Genomic DNA, 26,889 nt, shown 5'->3' on the forward strand with positions numbered 1-26,889 from the left:
CGGTATCTTCTGTGTTTCAGCACTGTGCAAGGTGACAGGGATTAACATGTTGAGCAAGATCCCTGTCCTAAGATGATGTGTCAAAAGGTTCTGCAGAAATACGGGTTTTGGTGTTCTTTTTCCAAATCTCCAAGAATTATAAGGAGCAATAAGAAGCAAATAATATCATTCACTTATTCACACATTCATTATCCATTCAGTAAAAAAAAAAAATACTGAATATCTATTATGTGGTAAGTGCTGTACCAAATGCCAGCAAAGCAAGGATAAAAGATAGGGAGTGTTTACAAACCATAAGAAAAAGATGAATCTGAAAGCAAAAATATTTTAAAAGCCTAAATGTTAAAACACCCTAAACAAAGAAAATGAAAAGTTTGAAAAAAAAGGCCTCATTTTTATTGACACACCCAGAACATTAACACATTAAACAAACCCCCAAACAGATAACTGATTTAATGAATCTTTTTCAGGGAGAAACTGTGAACATATGAAAAGGCGATCCACTATAATTTTAATTAAATTAATTGACAAAATATTTTGTTTGTGAATCCCAGGGTCAGTCGGTATATGTATATATACATTTCTTTTTTTTTTTTTTTAAAGATTTTATTTATTTATTTGACAGACAGAGATCACAAGTAGGCAGAGAGACAGGCAGAGAGAGAGGAGGAAGCAGGCTCCCTGCTGAGCAGAGAGCCCGATGCGGGGCTCGATCCCAAGACCCTGAGATCATGACCTGAGCCGAAGGCAGAGGCTTAACCCTCTGAGCCACCCAGGCGCCCCTTCTTTTTTTTTTTTAATAAAGATTTTATTTATTTATTTGACAGAGAGAGATCACAAGTAGGCAGAGAGGCAGGCAAAGAGGGAGAGAGGAGGAAGCAGGCTCCCCCTTGAGCAGAGAGCCCGATGCCGGGCTTGATCCCAAGGACCCTGAGATCATGACCTGAGCTGAAGGCAGAGGCTTAACCCACTGAGCCACCCAGGTGCCCCTATTTTTACATTTCTTGTGCTGATGGTGGGACTACTACTTGATGCAGTCTTTGGAAGACAGCCTGGCAATACCTCTGAAGATTTAAAATGCAGTTTCACTGCTAAGAATTTGCCCAACAAATATACTCACAAAAGGATTAGAAAAATGTTCAAGTCCAAGGAAGCTCACAATGTTATTTGTAGTGATAATAAAAAATACAGAAGTGATCTGAAAGTCTTATCAATAGAGTTAAATAGATCATTGCACATAAGGGCATACTTACGTGTCAGGTAAAAAAAAAAGGGGGTAGATCATTATCTAGATAAACACACACAAAAGAGCCTCAAGATACACTGTTAAATTAAAAATAGCATGGTTCAGAATGATTATTTATAATACTCTCTGGAAGGATATGCTCGAAACTCCAAACGCTTTACTGCACACAGCCATAAGCAAGCAATTTGAGTTGGCACAAGTGACAACTGTTTGCTCTCCTGCTGTCCCATGTGCTACCCTTTACTCTAAGCGGCGTTCTCTCTGAGGTCTGTTGGTCTAAGATCCTCAGATATTTGCATATAGCTAGAATCAGGAAGAAATGAAGCATGTTTTCAAAGCAATTAGGGCTTAGGGAGGTCAGAAAGAGAGAGAGAGACATAAGCAGCAAGGGATAGGCAAAAGAATCAGCTTATCCCAACTCGCCAAGGACTTTCTTGGTTTGACTATGGAGTCTCCCATGTGCTGGGACACTCTTCAATACCAGGCAAACAGCTGGGTCTGGACAGGAACAGCTGGTCACCCTGGCCTGCCTTGGAGTTATTACAGAGACTTGTGCATTAACCATACCCACAGGAGAGGCAGAGGTAAGGCACTTCCTCTCCTGCTTATGTTGTGATTCCTTTTACCTCTTCCTAGTGCCAAAGGGCCCCTGCAATTTTCTCTAGCTGGAAGTTTCATCACTGTCCTTTGGTGCAAAGATTTTGACACTTGTTTTGGTGATGTGACTTTCTGGATTATGATTTCTAAAGCTGGAGTTTTCTGGAGCTTGTATAGAGTTTGTAGGAGAAAAGAAGCTGTTGTAAAAGCATTAGGAGGGAAGGAATTTGGATATGAGGGAACAAAGTTATTTGTGGGGTTGGGAATAATAAATCCAAAGAGGTTTCAAGGCAATAAAACTCTTGATGATATGAATGGGAAGGGGTAAAGCAATATTCATTAGGAAAATTGAGATAGTATTTATAAAATTTAATCAGATAAAAATGGGGGCATTCTGTGGGGGGCACCTGGGTGGCTCACAATTGGTTAAGCATCTGCCTTTGGCTCAGGTCATGATCTCAGGGTCCTGGGATCATGCCTCATGTGGGGCTCCATGCCCAGCGGAGAGTGTGAGATTCTCTCCCTCTCCCTTTGACCCTCCCCTCACTTGTGCACAGGCTCACTCTTTCTCTCTCTCTCTTCCTCTCTCTCAAATAAATAGATCTTAAAAAAATGGGGACATTTTAGGGGAGAACTTTCAAAACAAAACACACCAACCCTTAGGGACTATGTGATCAACAATTTATATGCTTCTGGCCCTTTCTGTATGACCCAGGATGGCGTGGAAGGACTAGCTGACTAATGCAGAAGGCTGTGATTATCCCGCTGGCAGGTGCTGTGCTGTGTGCACAAGGGTCACCCCACAAGGTTAAAGGAGGAACTCCTGGAGAATCTCACAGTTTTCAGTGTCTATGGCAAAAGGGAACCTAAACACTGGGGACACATGTCACTATGGTTTTCTTCAGGAAGCGGGCGATGTTTCAGATTTGAGAATGGAATCAGAAGGACAGCTATTCAGTGCATGTTTTTCTCAACATGATATTGGTATTCCTCTCACCTGTGTCCCCACAGTAATCATTTGCTGAAGGAAAGCTGAAGCCTTTTCAGCCTGGTTGCATTTTCTAAAACTTCCCACAGAAAGAAATCCTCATTCTTACTTACAAGCCATTAAATCTGTTGCCTTCCGCATTTTTGCACATCTAAGGATGGGTGCGTTGCTTTTTGTGTTGACAGATTGGTAGTTATGCCACTTTTTCAAAACCAGATTTATTCTGCACCCTGGACCGTTCATTCAATCATTTAACATTTGCGAGGAAATGAGTGGGGGCCTGGGGCTTCATATATGAGTAAGACGCAGCTTCCACTCTCAGGAGGTAATGGCATGTTAGTGAATGTAAGACGAACTTACATGACAATGTAAGATGGAGGACGTGGGAGGAAGATTTTATGGAAAGATTAAACTCAAAATGTATTCAGGGGCAAGCAGATGCCCTCCAGCTTTTGTAAGAGATAAGGGTGGAAAAGGTCTTGAAGGGTCGCAGAACAACTTATGCAAAAGCTACAGAAGTGTGGGAGAGCGTGGCTTCCCCCAGGGAATTACCAACCATAGGTGGGAATCCAAGGGGAGCACAGGATGGAAGGGCACGCATGTGGGAGGAAGGAGCCAGTCAAAGAGAGGAAGGTGGGGGCACCTGGGTGGTTCAGTGGGTTAAGCCTCTGCCTTCGGCTCAGGTCATGATCTCAGGGTCCTGGGATCGAGCCCCGCATCGGGCTCTCTGCTCAGCAGGGAGCCTGCTTCCTCCTCTCTCTCTGCCTGCCTCTCTGCCTCCTTGTGATCTCTATCAAATAAATAAATAAAATCTTAAAAAAAAAAAAAGAGAGAGGACGGTGGAAGCAAGGGTGCTCATACTTATTGAGCACTTATTTTGTCCCAGCCTTTTTCCATCTGGTATCTCACATAAGGACTGCGACATGGTTCATTACTCCATTATGCCAATGAGGAAACAGAAGATGAGAAAGGTTACACCTGAGCTGACCCACGATTTGAGGCCAAGTGTATCTAATGCCAAAGCCCCTGGTCAGTTTACCATAGGGCACAGTTTCTAGGCGAAACGTAGAGTTTAAACTTTACCCCGAAGGCTCGGAGTACTCGCTAGTGGGAATCAGTAGGAGAGAGACATGATGACAACTACATTTTAGAAAAAAAAAAAATTACTCTGAAGTCATGTGCAGGAGGGGCAAGTAGAGGCAGTGATAACACGGAAGGGGCTTTTCCTAGGAAGAGAGAGAAACAGTTTTCTCATTTTTGTGCAATAAAGATCAGACTCTAGTGGCATACACGGAAAAGTCAAGTTGTCCTTAGGCCTTAACTTTGTCATATGTGCATTATGCTTCGAAACAGGCAAGTGTGAAATACAAGTTATGAATCTGAAAATGGATCCCAGGAACTCTGACCCATCTTAGAGGGGAGTGGGACTGGAGAAGGGACATAAGGGCAAAATAATAAATGGGTTTCTAAAATTGAGAAGCACAATAAAAACATATGCAGATGCAGTCCTATATGGATGGCCAGGCTGCCCAGAAGATACCTTTTCTTCTTAAGGGCGACAGTCAGGAATGCTGGAATTGGGGTGTGGATTGGGATATAGACTCAGGGCTGGGGAGTTAATTTGCTTTTCAGATTGAAAATCTGATAACCATTTTAATCCTCTTTGGTTTGAAATAGTAGGTCCTTAAAATACATTCACTTGGGGGCACATGGGTGGCTCAGTAGGTTAAAGCCTCTGCCTTCTGCTCAGGTCATGATCTCAGGGTCCTGGGATCAAGCCCCACATTGGGTTCTCTGCTCAGCAAGGAGCCTGCTTCTCTGGCTCTCTCTCTGCCTGCCTCTCTGCCTACTTGTGATCTCTGTCTGTCAAATAAATAAATAAAATATTTTAAAAAGTACATTCACTTGGCACAAATGAAAGAAGTAAAACAAAAATCAGGGAGTGTTAAAATTCTTAGACTAAGGACTACCTTATCATAAGCTCTAGTAAACAAGGCTAGAGACTATTTCTGGTAGAACTGGGAAAATTTTTGGCCTGATCTTTTTCAGAAATAGATTGCAGATGTCTATAATCTAGTAGATTCAAATGTTTGCTCCAGAGGGTCAAGGTTTGGGGATGGCAAGCAAACATTCTTAGCATGGTTGTAGGAATTAACTTAGAGAGTAGTAATATTCCTTGACAAGATCTTGTCATAAAAGGTTAAAACCTCTACCAGGTTTATATCTTAGGGTCAAGAGAATATTCTTCTTTGAAGGTTGAAAAGGCCTGGCTAGATTCAGGAATCACTAGAGTGTGCCACTGAAAGCAAACTCCGTTCTTTTGAAGGTAAAATTTATATCTATGAATACATGTTCCATTTGTAAAACTGGAAAGAATCCTCCATCTATAAACTGTAAATGGCTTATATATACTATAAATGGATACTTTACTTTTATGGCAGAGGGAAAGTTCTAGAGGTTTGAGGATCCACAGGAGGAAAGAAAATGCAATGTAACTGGCTGACAAATGGCAACTCATTTGGTGATTTTAAAACTAAATAAAATAAAAATAAAACTAATAAAAAATTTTGATTTTGGAATAAAAATCATTCCAAAACTAAAAATTCCTACAGATGCTGTTACTTGAAGATGTACAATTAGGTAATACTTTATTTGCACTTACAAAAGACATCCCAAAGTGTATATGTATATCGTACCACAGTTTAATAATCTTTCAGTTCTGTTTTTGTAGCCAACATACTTGCCCTAGTATGTCATGTTAGCTGTTAAAAATAGTTTAGTTCACAGCTAAAACCATCTTTAAAAAGTAGTTTAGGCAGCACCCATAGTTCACTGATGAGGTCCAGAGAGGCAAAATAATTTTTTCGAGGTCATGTATGTATTTGTAGTTTATTAATAACAAAATCAAGATAATGACAAATTGCAGGATCTTGGGGTTTTTTGTTTTGTTTTTTGTTGTTGTTATTGTTGTTGTTTTGGTTTGATTTGCTGGTTCTGGTTCTGGGAAGTTTCCTGAGAGGACTGTCCTGAAAAGTAAATAAAATAAGGAGGAAACAAGGTGGTGTTCATGACCCCATACCTGACTTCATCTAAAGCAGGTTTGCTGTGTTAGGCTGAGTTATATACTAGGCTTCTTTCTGAATAACATTTATTTAAAGAAAGACCTCTTCTGCTAAATGAAATTTTTAAATGAGTACACACTGAACCACACTGATACTCTGGGTGTGTGGAAGAGAAGCTGTGGGTGGGCACTCTGCGTATTCTAGAAGGCCAGAGCTATATCCTACTCAACCTGGAATTTTTCCCAGAATGGAAATTGGTGTCTTAAGGCCTAAAGGCTAGTGTCTGGAGGTTATACCTCTTGTAGTTATACCTCTAGGGGTTTCCTTCTGACCTCACATAGTGCTCTCATTATCTCCTTGTTTCCTTCCACGTACCCATGGGATGCAGTTACCTTGCGTCTCTAAAGGCCAGCCCTGACCTTTTCTTGACATACATATTTTAGAGTCGGTGATATAGTCTCCCAGGTGGGACCCATTCTTTCGTCTCTGCACAATCCTTGAAACACATACGAATGCATGAATGAATGAATAACTATCAGGTTGATTATAACTGCAGGGAAAGAGATAAGAGGTAACAACAACAACAAAAAGATGAAATTTATATGGTAGTAGAGGCCCTGATATCTAAGAAAGGAAAATGAATTCAATCTAGCTTTCCATTGGTCTTCTTAGAAATTTTGATGACTGCTTTTGAGTAAGGGACAGGCAAGGCTAGGGAGGGAGAGATAGGAAAGGGGCTACGGAAGCAGACTCACAAAAATCCCCAAAATGCAGAGGTGTAAAGAAACCAGAGATAAGGGAACAAACCAGACCTTTCTGCCTTAGGTGTCAGAGGTGGGGTCTTATTGTAATGGTCACTCCTGACCAACAAAGAATTACCAGACCCCAAAGAGGAAGTAAGCTATTAAAGATGTCATCACCAGTCCTTAATTAAAGGAAGACATCACAAGAATGATAAGGCTACAAGTTCCCCCACTTAGATGTCAATAAAAGACTAACCCTAAGAACCCTTAGGCGCAACCCTGTCGGGACCCCTCTCACTCCTGAGAGCTTTCTCTGTAATCTCACTTAAAAAAACAAAAAAAAAAAACAAAAAAAAAACAAACTATCTCTTTACTCTCTTCCCTTTGCAAGATTCATTCTTCGACTCCGTGAGACAAGAAACTTCCTCCCCTGCTTCATGTTCTCTCCTCTTTTGTTTACTATTTTATTCTTTTTTTAAAGATTGTATGTATTTATTTGAGAGAGAGCATGCATGAGAGGGACGAGGGTCAGAGGGAGAAGCAGATGCCCTCTGAGCAGGGAGCTTTGATCCTGGGACTCCAAGATCATGACCCGAGTCAAAGGCAATCACTTCACCAACTGAGCCACCCAGATGCTCCTACTACTTTATTCTTGAGAAGCATCTCATACTCTCCTACCTATAACATCTTTGTAATTCTTCCCTGAAGGTATTTTCTTGGGGAAGCCTGAAGAATCTTTTCTCCCATTTTAGGGGAGAAAAGACAATGGTGACAGAAAATGATCTCTAAGTAATATATGATTTGGCTTTAGTGGGAATACAAAGTAGCACTGGGAAGTGTGTTTTAAAATTTATATTCATAAAAACAACATAGTAATAGAGGTTCTAGGGAGGCACTAAGTTCCTTTCTCTTTCCCTTTTCCCCCCATCACCCCCCTTCTTTTCTTTCCCTTCCCTCCCTCCTCCCTACTCTCTTACTCTTTCCCTTCCCTCCCTCCCTATTCTTCCTCCCTTCCATCCTTCTTAGAATCCTCAAATGTTCACTTTTATTCAAATACAAACTCCACTTTGACTGGGTTTTACAGTGACAGTTCCATTTTGAAGAAAACGAAAATGAAATGTCACCATCAATAAATCAGCTAAAGGATCAAGGAGATTTACAGCATGAGCACAGAAATCAATTTAGCATAGGGATTAAGAGGTTATTGACTCAGCCAGAATCCAGTCTGGACACTAGCTCTATCATTTATTGTTCATGTCCTTGAGTAAGTTAATTAAAGTAAATCACACATCTTCCTATGAAAAATGGAGATAACACAAATTCCGAGTCTAATTGTAAAGATTAGATGATAATGTGCACGTGAAAAGCTTAGATGTGCCTGGCATATAGTGAGTATTCAATAAATATGATAATCAATACAGCATTACAAAATACATCTTATACTAGCCATAGCATTGTGAAATGATAAAGCAGAAGACATTCTAATACTTTGCCTAATTAAGCAATAATTCAATTCATGTGCTTCCAGTGTTGTTTACTATTACCTCATTGAAATGACATCTTGTAAAAACCATTTGATCCTCCAGTTGACTTGGATTTTACAACCAATAGTGAATTGACAGGCTTTGAAATTGGGAAAGCTCAATCGAGTCTTTGGAATTCCACAGGGTTGATGTGGTTCACTGCTCGTCCAATGTGTACCTCTACTCTGAAGCTGGCTACCAATGCAGAATAGGGCAAAAGTACTTCAACTCTTTCATAATCACATGTTTTCACTTTAATCCAATTATAGCTATTAGCCACATGTTTTAAAGATCAAGGGTCCAAAAAAAAAAGAAAAAGAAAAAAAGCCATCAGGAATTGCTCTATGGTTTATAAAAGGGAAACATCTTTTATGACTTTATTAGTCTGATTTTCTATTATTGGTAAAGAGAAAAAAAAATCTTGTCTTTGTTCTTTGCCTTCTTAAGAAAACCAAGTGTGCTGTGAGTTAGGAGATGTGAGTTCTGGCCATGGACCAGCTGTGACCACTGAGTACTGAGGCAAGTCTTGTCTCTCAAACGGACCCTGCACTGATGATCAATGAGATCCTTTTCAGCTCTAACAGCCCATTATTTCACACACAGTTACTTTCCCAGATGGACGAGAAGGCTGTAAATGGTACATTCAGAGAAGACAACAGGGGACAGAGTGAAAAATAGGGTGTGTGTATGTGTGTCCTTGGTAAGCAAAGGAAAAAAAAAATCAATGGATGCTATTCATTAGATGCTGATGAGCAGCAAGATGAGTGCTGTTCTGAATACTGATTTTCATATTTCAGCTGTTAAAATTAGCTTTATCATGAATGGACGGCATATAACAGGGCTTTCTAAGTCTTAAGCAAGCATTTGTTGAGCACTGACAGTATACACAGTTTATATTTAGTTGCCAGGGAGTCTGATCAAGTTCGTGTGTAAGGAAGTCTGTCCTGCAGCAGCTTGCAATCAAGTGGTCAGGCAGGAAAAATGAAGATTTAAAATAAATTGCTTCATGGGTGACAGACACGTCATGTCCAAACCAAGTATCATCCCAGTTAAGTTGACTGCCTTGGGGTGATGAGTTGAATGGCTTACTTGTTCAACACATATCTTTGGATTCCCCTTTTGGAGATCCTTTCTCCCTTGAACAATTTAAAAATTCTTACCCAGAAGCAACTTTGTTATTTTATAGATGCTCTTCCACTTTTAAAGAGATTTTAATGTGTTGTTTTTTATTACAGAATATATAACCATTAAATATATACCCATTAAATATATATTATATATTACATAATATATTTTATATATTATATAATATTGTATATATTACATATTAAAGATAAACCCATTAAAGATACTACATTAGAAAATACAGAAGAGGTTTTTTTTTTAAAAACACTAAAGAGAATAAAGGGCATATAGAATGAAAAGCCCATTTTCAAGTGCAAGGGTGTATTTGTTGCATTATTTTTGTGTGTTGCGTACACACCATACAGTCTCATTTAATCTTTGTAATGACACATAGTATTATCACCATTCTGTGTGACAGATGATAGAAATGAGACTCATAGAGGCCCAGCGATTTTCCTGAATTCACCAGGCAAATAAATTAGGGAGGTGTGAGAGACTCCAAATCTCACGTTCTTCCTACTTTCTCATGCTTCTTCTCTTTCTTAGTGCTTCTCTGGAATTGTGTGCATACAGACAGAAGTCATGGGGAAGCTACTTTCACCTCTGCTCAACAGAGATGTTGAAAAAGAATCCTATGAGATTTACTGACCAGCTTGGTTTACAAAAAATGTACGTCTATCTTCCCTGTAGGATTTTATAAAAAAAATCAGATTTTCAATGAATGAATTTTAGATGCAATTTTCCATTCACCTACCAAGAATGGGCAGGTCCTTACTAGAAATATAAGAAATCTACTGAAAACAAGAAAAACACTATACCAGAGTCAAAGGGTCAAAGCATGCCTGATTGCCATAAGAGATATCCTGTACCTAATATTATCAAGTCCTAATTAAAAACTGCTGATTTCATTTATATAATTCCATGTTCAGGCAAATTATGCATTGTTTCCAATGGGCATAAATATATTTACAAACACATAAGAAAAATTTTAAATATGTCTTTAAGGACAAGATTAATAGGTTTTGAAAAATTAAATCCTGTTCTTATTTAAAAAAATACTAAAGAAACCACAGGAAGCTTTCTTTACCTATTGATACCTTTCAAAATATTAACCTAATAAGATTAAACATTTCCTATTATATTTTTAAAAGGTGGATAGAAAATTCATATCTTGCTTGTATATGCATGAAATGTGTTTACCTAACACAAAAGAAACTGTTCACATTTTGATTTTTGGAACCCTTTGAATTTTGAGCATGAGAATCTACTATTTATTAAAAATATTCTTGGGGCGCCTGGGTGGCTCAGTGGGTTAAAGCCTCTGCCTTCGGCTCAGGTCACGATCCCAGGGTCCTGGGATCAAGCCCTGCTTTGGGCTCTCTGCTTGGCAGGGACCCTGCTTCCCCCTCTCTCTCTCTCTGCCTGCTTTTCTGCCTACTTGTGATCTCTGTCAAATAAATAAAATCTTAAAAAAAAAAATAAATCTTTTAAAAAAAATAAAAAATAAAAATAAAAATATTCTCATTTGTAAATATAGTCCTACGTATGAGCAGTAATCACTAATAGTAGCTTAGGATAGAAATGTAACACTTTCAAAGCCACTGAAGAGGGTCATTTCCTTAAAGTCGGTAAATGAGATAGTTATTTCATCAAGAAATGGAAACAATCTGACTCACTCTCTTCCAAATCACATAACGTGGTCCAGTGCAAATTGTTGAAAGAGTTTTGATTTTTTTTATTTCCAAATTGGATTTGGAGAGTTTCTTCTTATTCAGACTCTGTCTCGGGCAGGAGCAGAGCAGCAAGACCGAGCTTGATAACTGGATAAGGAGCTCTACAGAAACACTGCAGAAAACAATTGCCTAGGACTTTATTTCCTCAGTAAAAAATATATCTTGATAAAATAAATAGAAATATTGAAAAGAATATATATAAGCTAGACTTATACTCCCCTTGATTCACACCTCTGGCCATAACGTTAACAGTTAAAGGGTACACGGGTACACGGCAGTACTAGGCCAATTTGAAAAATGGAGTGCCTCTGCAACTCCTATTTCAAATATTACTTTTTTTTTTTTAAGATTTTATTTATTTATTTGATAGAGAGAGACACATCAAGAGAGGGAACACAAGCAAGGGGAGTGGGAGAGGGAGAAACAGGCTTCCTGCTGAGCAGGGGTCTTTCAGGGTCTGGAATCATTATCGAGCAGAAGGCAGACCCTTAACAACTGAGCCACCCAGGAGCCCCTCAAATATTCCTTACCATACAACAACAAAAAATACATTCTTATGGTACAGTTGAGAGCAGAGAGAGGTACTCTGAAAAGTAGAAAAGAAACACCTATTAAGAGCTTTCAACTGACCAGAAAGAAACTTTTTTAAAATATTGCCTAAACTCTCAAGTCATTCTTGAGATGGATCGTTTGGGATAAAATTGATAAAATTCACCGCTTGTCAAAGCTGCCTATATTTTTCAGTGAGTTGGGCAGTGTGAGTCATCTACAGAGTCATCTTGACTTTGACCCCTGAAAACCACAAGTTGTGAAACTGTTTAAATCTCTACTCTTTTAACACTTGTCTAAATAAATGGCATTTAGAATTTCTTAAGGTCTTGTTTTTGTCTCCAAGTTCCTAAATCAGATTTTAAGACATTTCCATGGTAAACTCAAAAGGGTTTTAACTTAATAACTACATGTCACATAATTTGTTCTTTTGCCAGAATTTTTGCTTCTTTCTAACCATGTCCAAAGAGATATGGTAATTATTTTTCCCCATAAAATCTATAATTTGAATAGTGTTTTCGTGACCTTCCCATTCGACTATTTCTAAAATCCTTCAAGTTAGAGGAACAGTTATGAATATCACCCACACTAAATTGTAGTAGGCTCCAGGGTGTGATTTATCAGTATGAGGGGATTTTCAAATGTCTTCCTAAGTCAGCAGCCACTTTCATCATTTATATCTGAGTTATTTCCTGTTTTTCTCAGTACAGGAATGATTTGGTACTCAGGCCAGTAATCTTGGTGATTTAGTCATGTCATTATTGGAAGTAACCTCGATTAGAAAAAAATACGCCTTTTCCCGAATTGCTGACTTACTTTGGTGGCAGTGACTTCAGAGTCCTGCTTCTATAACATATAGGCTGGGTGACCTTATTTCAGTTGAGAGCAGAGGAAAAAAATATTTTAAAAGTGGGAAAGAAACACTAAGATTAGGTGCCTGGGTGGCTCAGTGGGTTAAGCCACTGCCTTCGGCTCAGGTCATGGTCTCAGGGTCCTGGGATTAAGCCCCACATCGGGCTCTCTGCTCAGCAGGAAGCCTGCTTCCCCTCCTACTCTCTGCCTGCCTCCTGCCTACCTGTGATCTCTCTGTCAAGTAAATAAATAAAATCTTATTTAAAAAAAAAAAAGAAACACTAAGATTTTTCAGTTGAACTGAAGGAGGCTTTTTCTTCTCACCATAACTCCTTAAATATTATCTAAGCCCTCAAGTCACTCCTCTGCTCTAAGCTCCTGTGGTCTCCTCTGTCCCATGGAAATGACAATGACAGACCTGTTCCTCACAGAATATGGGGAGGAAGAAATAACAAGGCAAGCAGAAATCTTAGCCCAGCTCCTGGCCTAACAAGCACTCGATACAAGTTGTGTGTTATTACTTTAATTGGGTATTAATCATATTTTATATATAACCTATTCTCCCCAGAATAAATCTATCACCAATGAAGACTTTTAAAAGGAACTCCACAGATGATAGGTACTCAGTGGGCCTCTAAATATTCACTGGAAATAAAGCCATTTACTAAAACCAAATACAGATCATATATATATATGATCTGTAACCAAATATATATATATATGTATATATATATATATATATATATATGGTATGATATATGTACAATTTTTAAAAATTTGGATTTGTTTTAAATAGCAGGAAAAATATTTCCATTGCTCTAATCCTTATACGGTTCAAATACACCGATGATGTTAATTGTTCCAAGGAAAAGCTGACCAGTATTAGACTGTGGAATCCTATAATACTTTTGCTCAGTGTGGGCCTGGGCTTTGGGATTACGTGTAAGAGATGCCAGACCCATTCTGGTAGCAATGGTACTAATCATTGCCCAAACTTGGCAATCATCAGCTCATAGAATTTGGTGCTTTGAGCAAAGGTGTTAATTATTCCCCTCCCCCCTTTCTTCAAGAGTACCCTTTTCTCTTAAACTATCACACATACTCATGCTTAACTAGACAGAAAAACAAACATGGGCAAAGTAGATGGGCAAACAACAGTGAATCCGAGTGCACATTTTGCATTCGATTCCAAAACTGGTGTCAAACTCAGTTTGGTCAATAGTAAACACTTCCTTTCAAGCATATAGGGGTCAACAGAAACACCAAGAATTAGAGATCAACACCCTTCCATAATGTTAAGTCCTTTCACTAAGGGCCAGATTCTTTCAGGTGCTATCTTATTTAGATTTTAATTTGTCCTGACATTCCTCCAAGAACTATTACAGCACACCACATCACTGTATTCCATTTAACTCCCAAACCATGGGGAAGCTGGCTGCAGCTTCAAACAACACTATTAAAAATACCACAGGAGAACCTTGGAATAGGAATTCCAGGCACAAGCTACAGCCTAGAGACAAAGGGAGGCTGTGAAACTTTGAGAGATACTGGGATAGAGATTCAGCAGAATTTCAGAGTCTGAAAGAAAACGGTCCTTAAAATTCTTGTGTTAGGTTCCTAGGGAGGATTCTCTGTGGTTGTGCAGGTTTACTGAAAGACAAGAATAAACTGCCTCTCTTCCTACCTCCCTTAAATTTTTCTTGTCAATAGATGTGCGACCAAGTGTAACCACAACTCACGGTGGCTTGGCAAAGTTGTCCGAAAGGGAGGTTCCCCATTGCTGGGCCTTGCAAAAAACAGCAGACTCATTAGTACATCATTTCTGTTTCAACCTGGATATCTCTATTGTGCCATCTAAGCAATTACTTGAAAGTCTTCTGGTGAAATCCTGACTCTAAGGGTTTAAAATGCAGGCACAGAAATGAGCTCAGCCAGGGTTGCATGAGAGGCCCCAGGCATCCAAATGTGAATGAGTGTTTTGAAAATCTAGCAGACTTAATGGATTAGTCTAGAGTCCCGCCACTTGGGAGGTCCAAACTCAGGGCCTTAGATCTGGGAGGAAGATGCTACAGTTGTGCTGGTGAAGGAAGAGGAGGAAGAAGAGCCAGGGTCAGTCTTTCAAAGAAAGACACATTTTCTGGGTGGGAGAACAGCAAAGAAACTGATCCTGCCTATCAAGTTCTGCCACAGAGTCATGGCAAACTGAGTACAACAACAGAAGAAAAGGCTTTGACATAAACTTGCTTATTCTGGTTGATTGGCTTACAGGCCTCTGGATTCTTCTCAGAACATCCAGTCAGCTAGGCATGATTATTTATTTTTGCAGGAGATTCCAGCGGTATGAGCAGGCTGGGCTTCTTCTGGCTGCCCCTCTCAGAGTTTTTCCTTCATATCACATGCTTCAGTTTGGAATTTTATACTCTGTACTATGATTATCTGATTAATGTATATCTCCTTTCTCCTGGATCCCAGATTAGAGGGACTCAGGATAAGGATAATGCTGCTTTCAGTCATCTTTGTATCTCAAGATCCCTGCTTAGGTCTGGAACCTGGAGACTCTCAAAAAACTTTTAGAATAGAGAGCCCAGAAATGGATCCTCAACTCTATGGTCAACTTACCTGCTTCGACAAAGCAGGTAAGACTGTCCAATGGGAAAAAAGTTTCTTCAACAAATGGTGTGGGAAAATTGGACAGCCACATGCAGAAGAACGAAACTGGACCACTTCCTTATACCACATACAAAATAGACTCAAAATGGATAAAAGACTTAAATGTGAGACAGGAATCCATCAAAATCCTTGAGGAGAAAACAGGCAGCAACCTCTTCGACCTCAGCCGCAGCAGCTTCTTCCTAGACACATCACCAAAGGCAAGGAAAGCAAGGGCAAAAATGAACTATTGGGACTTCATCAAGATAAAAAAACTTTTGCACAGGAAAGGAAACAGTCAAAACCAAAAGACAGCTGACAGATGAGAGAAGATATTTGCAAATGACATGTCAGATGAAGGGCTAGTATCCAAAATCTATAAAGAACTTATCAAACTCAACACCCAAAAAAAAAAATAATATAATCAAGAAATGAGAAGAAGACATAAACAGACGTTTCTGCAAGGAAGACATCCAGATGGCCAACAGACACATGAAAAAGTGCTCCATATCACTTGGCATCAGGGAAATAAAAATCAAAACCACAGTGAGATACCACCTTACACAGCCAGAATGGCTAAAATTAACAAGTCAGGAAATGACAGGTGTTGGCAAGGATGCAGAGAGAGAAAGGGGAACCCTCCTACACTGTTGATGGGAATGCAAGCTGGTGCAGCCACTCTGGAAAACAGCACGGAGTTTCCTCAAAAAGTTGAAAATAGAGCTACCCTATGACCCAGCAATTGCACTACTGGGTATTTACCCTAAAGATACAAACGTAGTGATCTGAAGGGGCACGTGCAGCCTCATGTTTATAGCAGCAATGTCCGCAATAGCCAAACTATGGAAAGAGCCTAGATGTCAGATGAATGGATAAAGAAGATGTGGTATATATAGATACATAATGGACTACTATGCAACCATCAAAAAAAATGAAAATGTTGCCATTTACAATGACATGGATGGAATTAAAGATATTATGCTAAGCACAATAAGTAAATCATAGAAAGACAATTATCATATGATCTCACTGATATGAGGAATTCAAGAAACAAGACAGAGGATCATAGGGGAAGGGAGGAAAAAATGAAACGAGAAGACACCAGAAAGGAAGACAAACCATAAGAGTCTCTTAATCTCAGGAACAAACTGAGTATTGCTAGAGCAGAGAGGAGGTGGGAGGGGTGGGGTGGCTGGGGGATAGACACTAGGGAGTGTATGTGCTATGGTGAGCGTTGTGAATTGTATAAGACTGATGACTAACAGACCTGTACCCTTGAAACAAATAATACATTATATGTTAATAAAAAAAATTACTTGTTAAGAGAATATTGTCTAAAATGTTAAATATACCAGGCCTGGAGATCTAACCCCAAAGCAAGCAATTCATGGGCTCAAGAGTAACAATGGCTTATTTCATATGTGCCTAGAATAAAAAATTGTCTAATTTACTTACAAATCTGTAGTTTCTATTTACCTGTAACTGCCAATGAGACATTGCAAACAAGGTAACTGGTGTCAGGAAAAGTAGGAAACAAATCCATCTATAGGTGGTCTGAAGTCAAGTCAGAGTTAGAAAAGCTATGGCAAGCCGTATGAAGGTGAGGACAATGAACACACATAGAACATGAAGAACAGAATAAGTGGGTCCAGAAAAAGAAAACATCAGATAGGCAAACAAACAAAAAGTAGCAAAGTCTCAAGAAAAATTACCCTATTTCCTACGAGCAAAAGAGATTGTAACTCTCTAGAACTGTAAGGATTCCTCCAAACTGTTACACCCTAATCCTTGTAAGAATGACATTTATTGCGATCCAGTTATTTCTGATAACTAAGCCAATCTGATGGGAATGCTACTATATGCTAATGTGGGACCTTTGTGAAGTACTGTGTCAAGACACCCACTTTTTGCCAATAGCCTGGGAATCTGGAGTTCTTTCTTGGAACTCTTAAGAGTGGTTCCAGGAAAAGTTACCTAATAGGCTTGATTCAAGGAAATGAAACTCTTCTGTCTTTTACTGGCTGTTTGAAAATATGGTCACTCAAGCAAGATATAACTTTTTCCGAAGTACAACATCATGGTGTACCCCTCACATTTATTACAACTATACAAAGGAATTCTACTCATCTTGGATCTCATAGTCCTTGAGTTGGTTTCTACTTGCTGCTTGGTGCTCACTTCCTGGTAGGGATCATAGCAAGACGCATCTTCTTTTTTGAGTCACTAGAGGCCATCTGGAGCTCAATAGAAACCTAACTTGGGACATCTCTGGCAGCAATGAAATTCCCTTCCATAACCACTTTAGGATCACGAATGGCACTCCTTGCATATGAGAGCAGAGTGGCCCAAGCTGTTCTTGAATATATGCTTGCTCTGTCTTGAGCATCAAACCACACCCCACTCCTATCTCACACACAGATGTTGGGAAGGCAGCTGTCAAGAATGACAGAGGGGCAGAGTCTCAGGCTGGGAGATTCTACCAGGAGAAACAAGGAGGTATCATGAGGAGAGAAGGGGATGGGTTCTGGGAGCTTGGAATTAACAGGGTATGGAGGGTAAGGAAACCAATATTAGATAAGATACAGGAGAGCACAGAGAAATAAGGGAAGGAGGCAGAAGAGAGAGTAGGAAAAAACAAGGTAGAGAATATAATGAAAGAAGTGCAGGAGACTGCAGGGGAGAACATGAAAATAGAATATGGAAGAAATAAAAGTGAACAGCCATGAAATGAGAGCAATGCAACAGAGGGTTGTGTTCTTGGTGTAGAATCTGAACCGTAACTGCCAGGGTTGGAATCCCAGCTGTATAAACTTTGGAATAATAACTATGGGAAATAATGACTATGAGCTTCAACTTGTTCTTCTGTAAATGGTGTAATAATCCTACCTCATAAGGTTGTGAGAATCCAGTACGATCACGTGTATTGTCTTAGCACAGGGCTTTGCTAAGTGCTAAGTGGTGCTACTGTGAGTGAGGTTAAAAGAGAGAGGAACAGAAAGGTGAAGGCAAGAACAAAATGGAGGAAGCCGGAAGGAGAGAGATTTGGAGAGGAGAACAAAAAAAGGAGTGAATTTCTCCTAATAATTTTAACCTTTCTTTTTCCATATTATGTTCCAAGTTTCTATGCCCACTCTCTTATTTTTACCTGTTTTCATGACACTTGGGAAAAACAGGTACATGGTGAATATGAATACCTATTTAAATGTATTTTTGTATTAAACTAACTTGCAGTAGGCTGTATTTCTTTAAGAGTTGAAATTATTCGGGGGCACCTGGGTGGCTCAGTCCTTTAAGCATCTGTCTTTGGCTCAGGTCATGATCCTGGGGTCCTGGGATCGAGTCCTGGACGGGGCTCTCTGGTCAGCAGGGAGCCTGCTTCTCCCTCTCCCCCTGCCTGCCACTCTCCCTGCTTGTGTTCTCTCCCTCTGTCACATAAATACATTTTTTTTTTTTTTTAAAGAGAGAGAGTTGAAATTATTCCTTGGAAATGAGTAAGATCAAGGTTACATGATGTTAAACCAGTCATCCAAAAAACCCATTTATTTTCCCTTCCTCCTTACTGTATTGACTAGCTATTTGATGGAAATGAATGAATTGACTGGTTATTTTGAAATGTGCGAACCCAGCTGTAGCCTGTAGGGAGAATAGAGCACCTAGTGTTCTTGGTGGTGTATCTTTCCAAGTTTCTCTCCACAACATGAACCACTTCCTTTTACTTGAAGTCATTTTGCTTTTCTCATTAGTCTCATGGTCCAGGGCCAGTGTTGAGTACTGAGGTAGCTCTAAGCACAAGACCATAAAACAACACAATACCCAAAGCATAAAAGGAATGCACTGTGGAGTTTTTCTTACCCTCTCAAGGAAAGGAAGAAAAGTGGAGCTGTAGGTGAAGTATGATAAAGATATCAGAGATCTATTCTTACAATAGGGAGGAGAAATGAAGCCATAGCCCAGATCAGGAGGGAGAAACTCTATACACTCATCACACAAATGCTCCAAAGTGCACTTGGCATGGAGTTGAGTACTTGTCAATCACAGACATGCTTCCCTAGTACTTCCACAGAGCTGGATAAATGGTGTGCTCACAGACCCGCAGCTGGCTTACTTTCACTGACCATGAGTAAGGCTACTCTTAAACACCATTCAGAATAAACCAAAAGGAGTTTTATCTTCTTCATATAAACATGCCCTTTTGGAGGACCATGGGACTTACATGAAATATTGGTCAGTACTGGCACTGCTTCTCACATTTTCCTCATTCTGACGCAGAGGTATGACAATATGGACATCATCCAACCTTCCTTTCTTTCAAGTTATTCCCTTCTGTCAAAGGGCTTAAGAGGCAGTTTGATTCCACTTTCCTTCTTGAGTCGGAGACACAGTTTGCAACATTGGCTTCTACTGCCCTATGTTTGGCTTTAGATTCTACTTAGTAGCCATTTAAGACATTCTGAGAAGAGAAGTATAAGGACCTCCTGACTCCAGGACTATGGGACACACAAGTCGATCCTGATGGTGTTCTAGCACCATACCCTGCACCGTGAAGGCACAACAAAAGAACTGACATATTATGGGGCAGGCTGTTTGGGAATAAAGAGACATAAACTAATTTTTAGAACAATTTTACTAGAGGGACACCTGGGTGGCTCAGTTGGTTAAATGTCTGATTCTTGATTTCAGCTCAGGTCATGATCTCAGTCATGAGATGGAGCACTCCCCATGCTCGGTGGGGAGTCTGCTTGAGATTCTCTCCCTTTCCCATGGCCCCTCCCTCCCCTCAAATAAATAAATAAAGCTTTAAAAAATTTCACTAGAGTTATGCCGGAGATAGGTATACAGGTTATGGTAACACAGAGAAGGTCCTGACCCAGCCTGGGGAAGAGGACAGGGCTTGGATCCAGGTGTCACCTTACCCAAAGAATGAGGTGAAGTGAGTCAGACAATTAAGAGAGGAAAGTGAGTTCTAGATGGAGAGAAGAGAACAAGCAAATGCAGAGAGCTTTGACACATGGCATCTATGGGTGGAAGAAATTTGTTGCTGGAAGAGTCAGGTGGGTCCTATGTATCACTGCTGAGGAGATGAGATTTTATCTGGTGGCTGATGGAAGGTCCAGAAGGGTTTTAAGCAGGGCAGTGCCATTTTCAGACTAATTTTTCAACTATATCAATTTGGTTGCACTGCAGAAGGCACAGCCAAAGGGAGTACATCAAAGAGAGACTATTTAAGAAAGTGGTTCTCAACATTTTTGATACATAGTAAGATATACATTTTCATGGTAAAATGGCTATGAATGTTGGTGTGTGTGTGTGTGTGTGTGTGTGTGTGTATTAACAGTATCATAAAATGATACTTATCCTTGATACTATAGATGCTGCTTTATATTCTATTGCTATCTATTTAATTCTCTCTAATCAATATCTATTCTATTTTATTTATAAAATGCTAAATGCAACTGACAGTTTCAAAGTACTATTTCAGGGACTACTACAGTAATCTGGGGATAGCTGAGGAGTACCTGAACTGGAGAAGGATCAGCGGGGTGGAGAGGAGAGCACAGATTTGACAAATATTTATTTATTTATTTATTTATTTATTTTTAAGATTTTTATTTATTTGACAGAGATCACATGTAGGCAGAGAGGCAGGCAGGGGGAGGGGGAAGCAGGCTCCCTGCTGAGCAGAGAGCCAGATGCGGGGCTCAAACCCAGGACCCGGAGATCATGACCTGAGAGAAGGCAGAGGTTTAACCCACTGAGCCACCCAGGTGCCCCATGACAAATATTTAGAAAGTAAAGTAAAACTATAATTATTTATTTGATGGAGAGGTGTATGATGTCCAAGTTTCCAGTTTGGCTCAAAGTGCTTCTAATTGAGACAGGAAGAACAGATTTGAAAAGAACTATGAATTCAGTTTTCAAACGTGTTGTATTTATTTATTTATTTGTCTTAAAGATTTATTTATTTGAGAGAAAGAGCACGAGCAACAAGAGGAGCAGAGGAAGAGGGAGAGAATCTCAGGCAGACGACTCACTGAGCAGCAAGCTCCACACAGGGCTCAATCCCAGGACTCTGAGACCATGACCTGCGCCCAAATCAAGATGCTTAACTAGACTGAGCCACCCAGGTGCCCCACACATGCTGTATGTAAGTAGTGGAATGTCATCAGGCACTGGGCTTTTGCCTGAGTATGAAATCAGGGAGGAGGCCTGAGCAGAGACAGAGTTTGGGGAGTCACCAGAGTTTGGGAAGTAAAGCTACAGAGGTACATGAAAGCATCTAGAAAGTGCACAGAATGAGAAAAGCAATCAGCCAGAATTCGAATACTCCTATTTGAGGAGGGGAGGAAGACAGATGATGAAAAAGAGAAAGTGTGAGAAAGAATATTTGGAGCAGCAAGAGAGTAAAATCATTTGGGAGAGAATGGTTCCTAGTAAATCTGTGTTGAATAAAGGCTTACTGAGTAAGTGAATAAGGAGAGGGTTTCAGAGGAAGGTCTCTCAGCTCAAGGCAGAGAAGGCAAAAAGGAGCTCCTTGGATACCTTGGTGAAGGCGGTGGGAGCAGAGGCATGTGAGAAAGTCTGCCTGCTGCGGCTTGGGTGGTGCCTGGGAGGTGAGGAGGGGGAGCAGCTTGGCCAAGAAGGGAAAAAAGGACGAGTTAAGGGATCAACAGGGGGTCTGTCACTGGCCTTTGCTATTGTTTTGTTTTGCATTGTGTTGTTTTTAAGACTAAGACACATGAATAGGGAAAGAGGCAGAAGAAAAGGAGAGATCACAAATGTGAGAAAAAGAAAGGAAAAAGCCAGAGCAAGGTCCTAGAAGGACTGAGAAAAGAGCACCAAGGGCAAAGATATAGAAACTGACTTGGGAAGGGAAGGGAGGGAAAGGGAAGGGACACATCACTTGCTGAGGCCAGAAGGGAGAGAAGGATGGGTATGGGTGTCAATAAGAGGACACAGACCCAAGGAAGTTCATATTCTCACAGTGAGTTTCTTCATTAGGCACAAGTAAAGCCACTTGCTGCAAGGGGGTCCAGAGCAGCTGCAGGGTCAGGAAGGTTGACAAAGGGAAGGAATTTCAGAATAAGCACTAAGGGAAGTGAGAGAGGGCACAGAGCAAAAATAAGGTGTCAAGTGGCACTGAGGGTCTAGCAGAGGGTAGAACCTTGACTTTACTTGAATTTCAGCTTCAAGACATGTGTGATTTTTCCCCACCAGGTTTAGATAAGGAAACGGAACAGGCAGATCCTGAAACTGACAGTGCTGGGTCTTTTCTGTGAGGTGTAAGGAGATCAGGATGGCACGGAATTTGAGAGAGAGCCTGGACAGGCAAGAAGGAGAGGAAAGGAGACTGAAATCCCCTAATTAGGGGATTGCCAAACGACATATTCTATTTCCCAGTGTCCTTTGCACCTAGATGTGGCAGGTGTCTAAGTGAGCCAAAGGAGATATAAATAGAAGCATTATGTGGCGTTTCTGGGAATTCTCTTCCAAAGGGAGGGGATGTGCTATTCTTCCTCTCTTCCTCTGTCCTACTGCTGGCAATTTAGATGTGATGGCTAGAGCTCTCTCGATGTTATCTTGGATCACTCAGGCAAAGCCTATATGGCGGAGGAATTATTGGGAAAAAAAAATCATAGGTCCCTAACGACACTGGAGTAGCCGTACCAGCCCCGGACTGCCCACTTGTATGTCTCTTTTATAGGAAAGAGAAATAAACTTCTATCTTGATTAAAGCATTACTTTTCAGGTCTCTTTCATTCCAGCTGAACCAAAGTCCAGCTACAACAATGTGCACACACAGTGACGGGAACACTTGGAAGGCTGCCTTGGAAGGGAATGTGAACTCTCTACCACCTAACGCCAAGCAGAGAATTTTACAATAAGCAAAGAAGCTTTGGTCTTTCTAGGAGATTACAGACTGCTCTTCAGTTGAAAGGAGAGAAAACAAAAGCTATAACTTGGATTTCTTCATGAAATTTTTGAAAAATAAAAGGAAGCCTCAGGGACGTTATTGCCTTTTTTTCCTGTGACGGCAAGCAGTCGTCTCTGCACTTTTTGTAAAGAAATGTACTAAAATTAATGACCACATTAACACCCAGCATGACACATTTCCACTGTCTTACACATTTTTTTTTCCTTCCCTGAAGGGTCAGAATTCCCATCGGTAGGCATAAAATGGTCTAAGCCCAAGCCTAGTAAATCACTTGCATTGGCTTGTTTTTAAAGTGACTAAGCAGCTGGAGTTTTCAAGGTCAGAGGAATCATCTGCCAGGGTCACATGTGTTTCACATGTCAAGTAACGTATATGGGTTCCACTCCATCCAGGATTGTACGGAAAAAGACATTTGCAAACAAGTGATCCAAAGCCATGTTTCCAAACAGCTGCTATGGTTATGCGGATAAGAGTTACTATGTAAACTGTGTAAGTTGAGGACTATGTTTCCAATCACTCCAAAAGAATAGTCATTACAATCCATAATGTCAAAACTGAGAGGGCCTGTTTCTGATCATGAAGACAAACAATAAATATTCCATCAGGATAAAAAGTTAAAGTATATGATTGCTGTTATTATCATAATGATCTTGTTCATGTCCAAGTGGGAAGAATGTGTACTGGGTATAAAAATAACATAAGCAAACACAGAAGTAAGATGAAACCTGGTGGACTTCAGGTAATGAGCCTTGGCTAATACTTATCTCTCCACTTCATGGTGCAGGCAACACTGACTAGAACCTACAGACATGACTCCTGGGTGCTAATAACTTCCTTAACAAGCTGAACTAATTGGTATTACAGAACCAGACTCATGGCACAGGGAGGGGATGACCTGAGGATTTAAGGAATTTAGGAATAGAAAAACTTTTTTTTTTAACTTCACATTTTTACTCACAGCATATTTAGAGATGTCTGGCTTCAACAAAGAGAAGGACAAGGGTATTGATTTTTGTGAACAGCTCTTCCAGTGGGTTGTCCTAACTCGAAAGGGATAATTGGCTTTGAAGAGTAGCTCTTACATTGAGTTTTTATTGAGTTCTCATAATGTTCTTGGTAGGTGCTCTTCAAAGCCCACAATCGGCCTCTTCATCTTGTTTATATTTACTAGTCCTAACGATCTCTCATGTGTAAGAGGTGCTGAATGAAGATTGCCTTCTGACCAGTTAACCCTTCTCTGCAGGTTTTGAGGTTGGCTTCTGTATTTTGTAAGCAAAATAACAGGCACCTCCCAGTCAGCGGAGTGGTGCAGACAGGCATAGACAAATACCCACTCTAGCTAAGTATGGGCGCCGTTCAAGCTGGGAAAGGGATCTCAGCTCTGAGTCACTTATACAATCAAGTCCCTGAACATGTTTCTGTCCCTAATATTTTGTTGCTCTAGGCAACCATCAAGTCCACACGAAGACTTCTGCCAACTGGAGAGGATGACTAGCCAGGGAAGCCAGAATTTTCTTTTAACTCTTTGTTGAAAATTCAAAATAGTAAATGGTGGGTATCCCGGATATTCTCTACAGGACCTATATTGGGAAAAGTGGAATTCAGACACTGACTTAGTGTATCTTTTATTCGCTTCTTAGGGAAATATAATTATATAGAAAGTATAATTATAGGAAGGCAATTCATCAGAAGTATGCATTTTTAAAAAATAAAAAAGAAAACAGCTGGTTGGATATTTAAATATCATCTAATCTAATATCCTCATTTTATAGATGGAAAACCAGCTTAAATTACTGACTCAAGGTTCAACAGGGAGCTAGTGACAGAGGAGGGATTATAGCTTTGGTCCCCACCCCCTCAGGGTTATTGCTCTTTCTACAACTTTCACAAGTTCAGGGCCCCATGTAGGATGAAGGAAAGTTAATAAATGACAAGTGAGGAGCACCTGGGTGGCTCAGTTGGTTAGGCATCCACCTCTTGATTTTTGGTGCAGGTCATGATCTTGGGGTTGTAGGATTGAGTCTTGCATTGGGCTCTGTGCTCAGTGGGGCGTCTGCTTGAGATTCTCTCTCTCCCCTCCCTGCCACCTGTGCTCTTTCACTCTCAAAAAATAAATAAATCACAAGTGATTATCTTTCTTTTGTAATAGCAAATATTCCTGTAAAGGGCTAATTCGCTGGGGTGCTGGAAGCAATCCTAAAACTCTGTCGCTAGGTAGTGATCATTCATTAACACATCCATTACAAAAGTCTGGGCAGGAGGGACATTTAACTATTCTAACATTTGAAAAGCATTCAAGGTGTATCATTGCTTATCTGAATATGATCTTTGCTTCCTGAATTCTTAAGACACTTGTTGTCTGTGACACAATCCTGGAGAGTATCTAAGATTCTTGGTGTCTTTTTCATATGAACAATTATATCTTGCTAATTTCTTGGAAGTAGGACTGCATCTTATTCATTCCCATTTCCCTGAAACCCAGAGTACAGAATTAAACATGTTTTTGTTGATTGCTTGATGATAAGTCAATATTAATTTTATTAGCTCTTATAGTTTAATAATAACCTATTCACCCAGAAATTAATTGTCCATGTACTACTACAGTTCAGTACCAGACGCAAAGAGCCCCAGAACAGTCAACAAATGCACTTAAAAGCTTATTTGTTAAAAAGCAGAATCAGGTGGCTGATTCTGATGGCTACCAGAGGGAACAGGGTTGAGGGGATGAGTGAAATGGGTGAAGAGTGGGAGGCACAGGCTTCCAGTTATGGGATGAACAAGTCACAGGGATGAAAGGCACAGTATAGGAAATATAGTCAAAGGTATTATAATAGCGTTGTATGGCGGCAGATGGGAGCTACACTCGTGGTGAGCATAGCATAACATACAGAGAAGTCGAATTATTATGTTGTACACCTGAAACTAATGTAACATTGTGTTTAAACTATAATAAAATTGAAGAAACAAACAAACAAAAAAACCTCTTATTTGTTATATGCATTAAATATTCTAAAGCTGTACCTTAGAGATGGACCGGTCCCAACCCCGCTTTTATTTTGAGTTCATTTGTTCTCATTCAGACTCAGTGCAATGGCTAGGACTCTGGTTTGCCAAAGCAAAAGAAGCAGCAGATCAGAAGAGGCCAGTAATGCCAGGTTCACTAAGAACGTTAGGAGGTAATCATTGAGTGCAGGAAATGAGAAGTTAAAGTGCAGCAACATTTGGGGCTCCTAAATGTTGGGGAAAAAGTCCATAGATCATTAGCTCTAAAATGCCTCTGTGAATGTCAAGGAAGTATAGAAGAATAGATGTATATAGTCATGACCAGAGCCACTAAAAATAATTTCCTTACATTCAGTGCGTGCCTTTAAGTGGTTATGAATGAGCATAATACCTTTCAAAGATTTTCATTCCAAATGATTAAGATTATGAACTTTGGTTTCCTAGAATATTTGACGTATGGATCATTTTCTCCTAAATGAAATGTAAGTAATCCATGCACGGAGATAAACCAGCCTTAAATTCCAAATTGGAATTCAAGTATCAAACTATATTGATCCAATACATACCTATATAGGCTATAAATAATAGCAAGGATCATAATAATTCATATACTGTCAGAGCCATTCTACATCCACTCAAAATCATGATTAGCAGTTACTAAACCCCACACATCTGTTCTTTTATCATTTACAACAATCTCCTGCTCCATATTTCTGCAATCTAGCTATCTTGCTAGGATAGGGACTTTACTTGACCTTATTCCTGGACATCGTTATTGTGCTATAATTGGGTCTCTGAAACTTTTATATCTTCTTCTTTCATTCTTTGGAATTTTAAAAAGATCCCTAGGTGATTCTAGTGAACCTACAAGTCTGTGAACCACTAC

General features: G+C 39.9%; 1 protein-coding gene across 7 annotated transcripts in view; it reads right to left on the reverse strand.

The window, feature by feature from the left end:
* The window catches only part of PDE4D (phosphodiesterase 4D), a 1,258,413-nt gene that overhangs the window by 154,048 nt on the left and 1,077,476 nt on the right, over positions 1–26,889 (reverse strand). The gene's annotated exons all lie outside the window — the stretch shown is intronic.

Source organism: Lutra lutra, chromosome 5 (assembly GCF_902655055.1).
Source record: "Lutra lutra chromosome 5, mLutLut1.2, whole genome shotgun sequence".
Taxonomy (NCBI): Eukaryota; Metazoa; Chordata; class Mammalia; order Carnivora; family Mustelidae; genus Lutra; species Lutra lutra.